General features: G+C 54.5%; 2 protein-coding genes across 2 annotated transcripts in view; one reads left to right on the forward strand and one right to left on the reverse strand.

The window, feature by feature from the left end:
• LOC113218174 (mediator of RNA polymerase II transcription subunit 1.1) overlaps positions 1-1066 on the reverse strand; it is a 35246-nt gene extending 34180 nt beyond the window's left edge. Inside the window, exon 1 of the mRNA XM_026438402.2 lies at positions 727-1066. The gene's annotated coding sequence lies outside the window, so the exon portion shown is untranslated. The remainder of the gene's footprint in view (positions 1-726) is intronic.
• Positions 1-6935, forward strand: part of LOC113218175 (actin-histidine N-methyltransferase) — a 53724-nt gene that overhangs the window by 36522 nt on the left and 10267 nt on the right. The gene's annotated exons all lie outside the window — the stretch shown is intronic.

The following is a 6935-nucleotide window of genomic DNA, read 5'->3' on the forward strand; positions in this document are numbered from 1 at the left end:
GTCCACCAAATATCAGCCAAATCGGACGAGGTCGTAGGCACGAGCTGTCCTTCTTAAATAAATCCACTCACAATGTTTTCAATGCAAGTCGAAAATGTTTTTTATAACCGCCTTTCTGACAATGTCATGGTCATAAGGTCATAGTCCTTTTCCCCGCTGATCATATCTGACTTTTACTACTCAAATACTGTAAAACTTACTATTATACCGTTATTTTTTTCCGTATATTGCGGGGTGCCTGAGATAATTGTCCACCGCGTGTCTTAACAACAACAACAACAGCGCTCAGCCGGGTTGCACTTTCACCGTCCATCGACTCCAAGTAATAACACTGTTATTACAGTATTTGTCTAATCTGCGTGTCACGACACAATGCGGCCGGCGACATCGCTGTCTGCCTGTCGCTCGCGCCGTATCGACTGCGCGACGACGGCCCAGGGTAGAATACAACAACTTTCTGGTTCCCGTTGCGATGTTGTAAGTAAAGCTTTTCGGCCGCCCCCGCACGGGACGCTAATGGCCCCACTTCGTACCGTATGACATGCTTGTTTATGCAGGCCGAAGGTCGCTGCTGACCGTCCGTCACTCGGACGTTTCTGCCGCGCGTATGTCACCCCCGCGCGCATGCAAGTCTCCCGAGAAACGAGTTTCCAACATTCACAAGTTTGTCGAATCACTTTTACAAAACAAACAGTTTGCACGCGGCGTGAATGGCCTTAGCATTACCTCTGTCACTGCCGCAGTCACTGGTCCCGAGTTAACATCCGGCAGGGGTCTCGCTATCCTTTGAGCACGAGGGTATTCTCCATCGAGTGGTCACTTCTCCAAAAAGGCACCGCACACCAAAATAAAAACACTGCAACAACTTCTCTTTCGCACAAATCACAATAACACACGGTCACAAACACACACACACACTCACACACTCTTGTGTGCACTCGACCACCGCGACACTCTCGTTGACGTGCACCTCGCGCGGCGCGTGTATCCTCCTCGCGCGCGTGTTCGGCGCCGCACCGGCGGCTCGTGGGCAGAGAGACGTCTTGCGCGGGCACCGGTCGGCCTGCTACTCGCCGCCCGGGCTCGAGCGGAGCGGCGCGCAGCCACCCGCGGGGTGGGGTGGGGTAGGGTGCGGCAGCGGCGGGGCGGGGCCTAGGGCCTACCTCAAGACGTGCCCGCCGGTCCGCCGCCCCCCGGCCGCCCGCCCGTCCGCCTGCCCGCACAGCACATCAGCGCGCGCGCTGCAGTCGTCGATACTCTCGTAAAAAGAGAAAAGCCTTTCTCTGCACACGCGGTGTTCTTTCTGAGTGGCTTGGCGCGGTTCGGCCCTGCCCGGCGGACCCGCTCATGTGTGGAGGGCGGGGCGGGGTGAGGCCCGACAGCACTCGGATGATTTAAAGCCGTTCCGGCCGGTGCGATAATACACCTAGTCCTGCTGGTAAGAATACTTGCCATTTCAAAAACACATCATTATGTTATTTTAATTTTTTATTTCCTGAAGTATAACACAATTTATTGTTCAGTGACTAATTCGAGCTAGTCATTCCCAGTAGCATTGAAGAGATTCTAGTTCGGATTTTTTGTTAGGCTCTCTTGAACGTCTGCGTCGTCTGACACACTGACAAAGGACTGTGACCATCTTGCAAGTTATTACTAAAATGTGGAACAGTATCGTTTGCACAAGGTCAGTAATTTGCTAGGTTGTACTTGAAATGGTTAGCCTCTTGTTTAGAGAAGAATTACTTGTTTGATGGACTTTTCGGTCCGGTGCGCGCGACTGGCCGCCTTTGAGGGTAGGCAACTTCGGCCGGGCTGCAGACACCCGTGCTCGTGGGTTGCCTACCCGACCGTCGACAGGCGTTTATACGGGTCGCCTCAGCCGCCTGCGACGGTAGGCAACTTCGGCCGGGCTTCAGACACCCGTGCGCGCGGGTTGCCTACCCGGCCGTCGACAGGCGCTCCGCAGCTACTTCAACCGCCTGCGTGGATGGATAGGCAACCTCCACCGGGCCGTAGACACCCGCGCACGCGGGTTGCCTATCTGGCCGTCGACAGGCGCCAGTCTCCGCCGCCGAACCCCCTCCTCCTCCCCCGGCCCGGATGGCAGGCGGGGGAGCGAGACGGTCCCGATGCACTCGCCGTGCGCTGTCACGCCGTGAGTGAGCCACTTCCTCGACGTTCTGCTTGTTATTACGCCCCGGTTAACTTTTTTTCGCCCCCGTCTCCCCACGTTACATGGTCTGTGCACGTGCGCGCGGGAAGCGATGCGTCGGTCGATCGATCGATCGGATCGGTCGATACATTTCGTAACGCGATCGGCACCGCCCGTCACGTCGTTGATGTGCCCCGGCGTGGTGTTCCCCCTTCGCTCCATTCCCTCTCTCTACGCCTAGCTGTCCGTCTCATTGGGAGGTGGAACAAAAAAATGAAACGCTAAGTTGGCAAATCCTTTCTATTTTTTCCTCCTTCAGCGGGGGGTACGCCGCGCTACAGGGAGGTCTGATCTGCAATGTAATTCGAGTTTCGGTTACTTCACGGCTCGGTCGGTGTGGCGGGGGAGGAGCGCGAGCGCCGCGGGGTACGTCGTCGCATCGCATCCCCCTCTGCCCGCCCGGAGAACCCGAAGAACCTCGTGTAGTCCGCAAGAATTCGCAGCGTGATCCTGCTGTTTGCACATTCTCTACGTGGCGAGGTACAATTTTTGTACCTAGGCTAGATGTGCCTTTGAGCACATTCTCCTAGATACAAATTTGTCTTTACGGAGCAACAAATTGTAACTAGGCAAGGTACATATGGTGTATTTTTTGTATGTAACGTAGATAAAAATTTGTACCTGGTTTATATGTGCACAAAGACACATCTAGCCTACGTACAAAAATTGTCCCTCACCATTTAGCGTGCAGTCCAAAATTCTTGCGAGAAAACGGATCGAAACAAATGAAGAGGAGAACAATGCAGCCGCGTGTGTTATGGTTGGGTGATCGGCAGATATGCACGGAAAAACGATGAGCTATATGTACACTGATAAACCAAGTGTTCAACTGCTCAACACTTGTAAGTGTGCAACCGCAAGTTCAATACTTGCAAGTGTTCAATTCAGTTGTAGTACACTTGCAAGTATTGAACTTGTGGTTGCACACTTACAAGTGTTGAGCAGTTGTACACTTGGTTTATCAGAGTAGCTACTATGGCAGATAGCTAATTATTCAGCTATGTAGCTTAAAATTGAGCTGTCAGAAAATAGTAGCAATCTAGCCAACAGTTTAGCTGAGAAGTTAAAAATTTAGCTTTAAAAAATGTCTATAAATGTTTAATTTAAAAGCTAAATAAGTAGTAATAACTAGCTGCTGGTTTAGCTGGCTATGCAGCTAATTATTATTTTCCGTGTGTGTGGTGTTTACGTTGTACAATACGCTACAACAGAGAGGGTGCGCTGTGCGGGCAGAAATAACTCACTCGGACGCCGCCGCCGCAGATCCGAGTGACGCAACGGTCGGATCTGGCGTGGCCGGCGGCAGCTATGGCAGCCTCGCACCAAAGGCATATAACTTATATCTCACGATGGGAGCGCCCAGGCCCGTCCCGCCCTCCCCGCGCGGAGCAGTTTCTCTCACTGTTGCTGGCGGTTTGGCGGCGCTTGTGTGGCTGGCCCCCGGGCCCCCGGGGCGGGGTGGGGCTGGGCGCCGGCCAGCACCGTGGCCAGGCACTTGTTGACTTGCGGCGAGCTTATTGTCGTGTCGACGCCGTGGTTCCGGCGCCGCACCTGTCCCGTGACACTCATCACAATGCGCGTGCCCAAGTGGTGCTCCGTTTTACTTACTTCCTTCCGGTCAGGCAGAAGGCTGCGGGCTGCGGAAGAGGTTCCCCTTCCTCTGCCCGCTGTGTGCATTTTTGATCCCGAGACTCAATCGCGAGGGAGTCGGACCGGACCGGATCGTCCTCGGAGCGTTGCGTCTTCCTCCAGCGTCCATGAGCGGGGAAAGCAATGGACTGGTGTCTGGAGTCCGCGAACGACAGAACGAGATCGGGCGGATCCGTCTTCTCCGGACTGACGACTCGTTTCTCGCGTTTCGCGCCAATTTTTCGAAAAAATTAAAGAGGTCGCTAACATTTTTATTTTAAAAAAATACCATTATCATCATCAAAACAATAAAATCGTCAATACGTTTTGAAAATCTTCATCATCAGTCAGTACATCATTACACCTTCATCAAAACACTATCGAAGAAACATCATCAAAGCATCATCATCATCAAAACAAACGGCGTCGAACGGCGTTCATATGAAAACACGAGTGCGCCTGAAAGTGAGCGTGGGCGGCATTATACGGCGCAAAAGTGTGCAGTTTTCACACTCCCCCTTTCACTAGATGAATAACTTTAGATCGGCCGCGACGCGACGCATCGCCCCCTCTGTTCTGTGTTCGCCTCTCTCCTTATCGCCTTCCATAAGAAGAGAGGAGGAGGAAGGTGCGTTTGCGTTTGCATTTTCTCATGATGGGCCCGAAAGATAGCCTCGCGCGTCGCGTGGACGCCGGCCGGACGGCGCGTCTATCTGTCTACCTCTCCCTCCTTCTCCCTCCCTCTGACCCTCCCTTTCCTCCCCGCCCGGGCCCCGGAGGAGCCTGTTCCATTCGGAGTCTGTTCCGAGTGATTTTTCGGCGCGGGCGTGTCCGGCCCGGCCCTCCTCTGGCCGCCTGATCCCGGACCCAGCAGGGACTCTCACGCGCGCGCAGTCTGGGCGGCGGCCAGGGCTGCAGGATCGCAGGATCCGATTCCTTTCATGTGTGTGTGGGGGGGGGGGGCGAGTGTGTGTGTGCGTGCGCGCCCGTGTTTGGGCAGCCCGGCGCATGATGTATTATGTGCGTATGCTGTCGTGGGCGTGGGAAACGGAGGCCACCCGAGGGACAATGTCAATTGAATGCGGGGGGCGCACGCGCGGCGCCTTTACGCCTCACGAGTGCGCGGCACGCGAATGCGACTCGTGCGGCACACCCCCGGCGTGGAACTCGAGTGGAGTGCGTGGCACTCGAATGGGATTCGTTGTGGCACATTCCCCACCCCCCGTTCTGCACTCGCGTGGACGGACGTGAACCGAGGGTATCGTCTTACGTCGTTATGCAGACGATGATAACGCGCTCACTGTTAACGCCGTGGTTGCCTAGCTCGCCAAAATGTTGGCAGTCCTTTTTGCTTGCCAAATTTTGGTCGTCTTTTTGCAGGCAGTCAATTTTTTGCGTTTTTTCTTGTTAAATTTTGGTCGTCTTTTTGGAGGCTGCCTATAATTTTTGGCCTCCTTGCTTGCCAAATTTTGGTCGTCTTTTTGGAGGCTGCCCATTTTTGGCCCACTTGCTTGTCAAAAGTTGGCCTTCTTTCAAAAGGAGGCCAAAATTTGGCAATCAAAAAGGACTGTCAAAATTTTGGCAAGCTTGGCGACCACGGCGTTAACAGTGCTGGGGGATGGGTGCCCCGCCCTGCGCTGCTCAGCTTCCCGACGTGCCGATGGAGGTTGTTTCCAAGGCACGCCGCCGTTGCGGTGAACAGTCGGGTCGGATAACCGGCGGGGCCAGGATCACGTCGAGCGCGACTGAGCTGGGCGGCTGGGAACAGAGAGAAAACCCAAAGCCGAACTGTGGGCGAGCAGCACAAGCAGCGGTGGCGGTGGCGGCGGCGGCAGTAGAAGGGTACTAGTACGGAATCGTAGAGAATGGAGCCCGGGGCGGGGCGGGGCGAGGCCGCCGGTCGAAATGCCATTTCTCATACAAAACTGATGTGTCTCGCGGCCGAGAGCTTTACGTAACGGCTGCAGCTTGGCGGGTGCGGGTCCTGCTTCCCCGCCCCACTCCACTGTTCCCTTCTCCCGCGCCGCTGCGCTAAAGCCCCCCCGCGAGTTAGCGACAACCTGCTCTGGTCCGCTGGGCGTGTCTCTCACAGCTGCCCCGCCCCGCCCCGCCCCGCCGCGCCCACAGACCGCCTCCCGCTGCTCCTGCTTCGCGGTCGGTCCTCGGGGTGTTCCGGTCCGGTCCCAAGAGAGAGAGGTTTCGGCGGCGCTGAAGTCAACGCCCTGTTCGGACCGGCCGATCAGCTGATCACCTCCGATCATGTGTAACGCTCACGTTTGGACGCGAGCGAGCGAGAGGGAGCAAGCGAGACAGAGTTAGCTCCACCCGGAGCGGAGGGCTGCTGAGCTGTGTCCGCGGGACGCTCTGCCGGCGGCGGGCACGTCCTCGTCCTGGGCGCGGCGCGAGCCTGCAGGCTGCCGAGAGAGAAGGGCCACACTCAAAAAAAAAAAAAAAAAAACAGAAGGAAAGATTACCTGTTTAGCTAAACCATTATCGAATTACCAGATAACTGACTATTTAGCTATGTAGGTAGGAATCTCGCTACGTGAGCTACGTAGATAATAAAAACCTATCTATGTTGCTAAACTTAGCCGAACTTTTTAGATAAACATGTAGCTAAATATCTAGCTAAGGAGCTAAAATTTTTAGGTAAATCGGTACGGCAAACAAGCAAGTACGAGGCAATCACCTACCTATTCCTTTTTTAGACTGTAGCTAACCTGTGCTAATTTTTAAGCAATGTACATCGGCTGAACCTAGCTAACTTTTTAGCAATGCAATTGAACTTAGCTAACATTTTCGCATCGTAGCTTAAGTTAGCTTTTTAAAAAATAGATACATAGCTAAATAGTTATCCCATGTTGAACTAAAATTTAGCTAATCTTTTCTTTCCGTGCACTTGCGGCCCAACAACAAACGAGCGCGGGACGCTATGGAGCGACGCCAAACTAATAAAGCCGTCCTCCTGCAGCGGCCGCCCCGCCCCCGCCCCGCGCCATTGTATATACTATCTGCGGAGAAGTGCAAATTAATGAGTTGGGCGCGGTGCATGTTGCAGCGGCGGCGGCAGCAGCGGGCCGCAAAGATTGCGCTC

This window comes from Frankliniella occidentalis, unplaced genomic scaffold (genome assembly GCF_000697945.3).
Source record: "Frankliniella occidentalis isolate FOCC.00 unplaced genomic scaffold, Focc_3.1 Scaffold6, whole genome shotgun sequence".
In the NCBI taxonomy this organism is placed as follows: domain Eukaryota; kingdom Metazoa; phylum Arthropoda; class Insecta; order Thysanoptera; family Thripidae; genus Frankliniella; species Frankliniella occidentalis.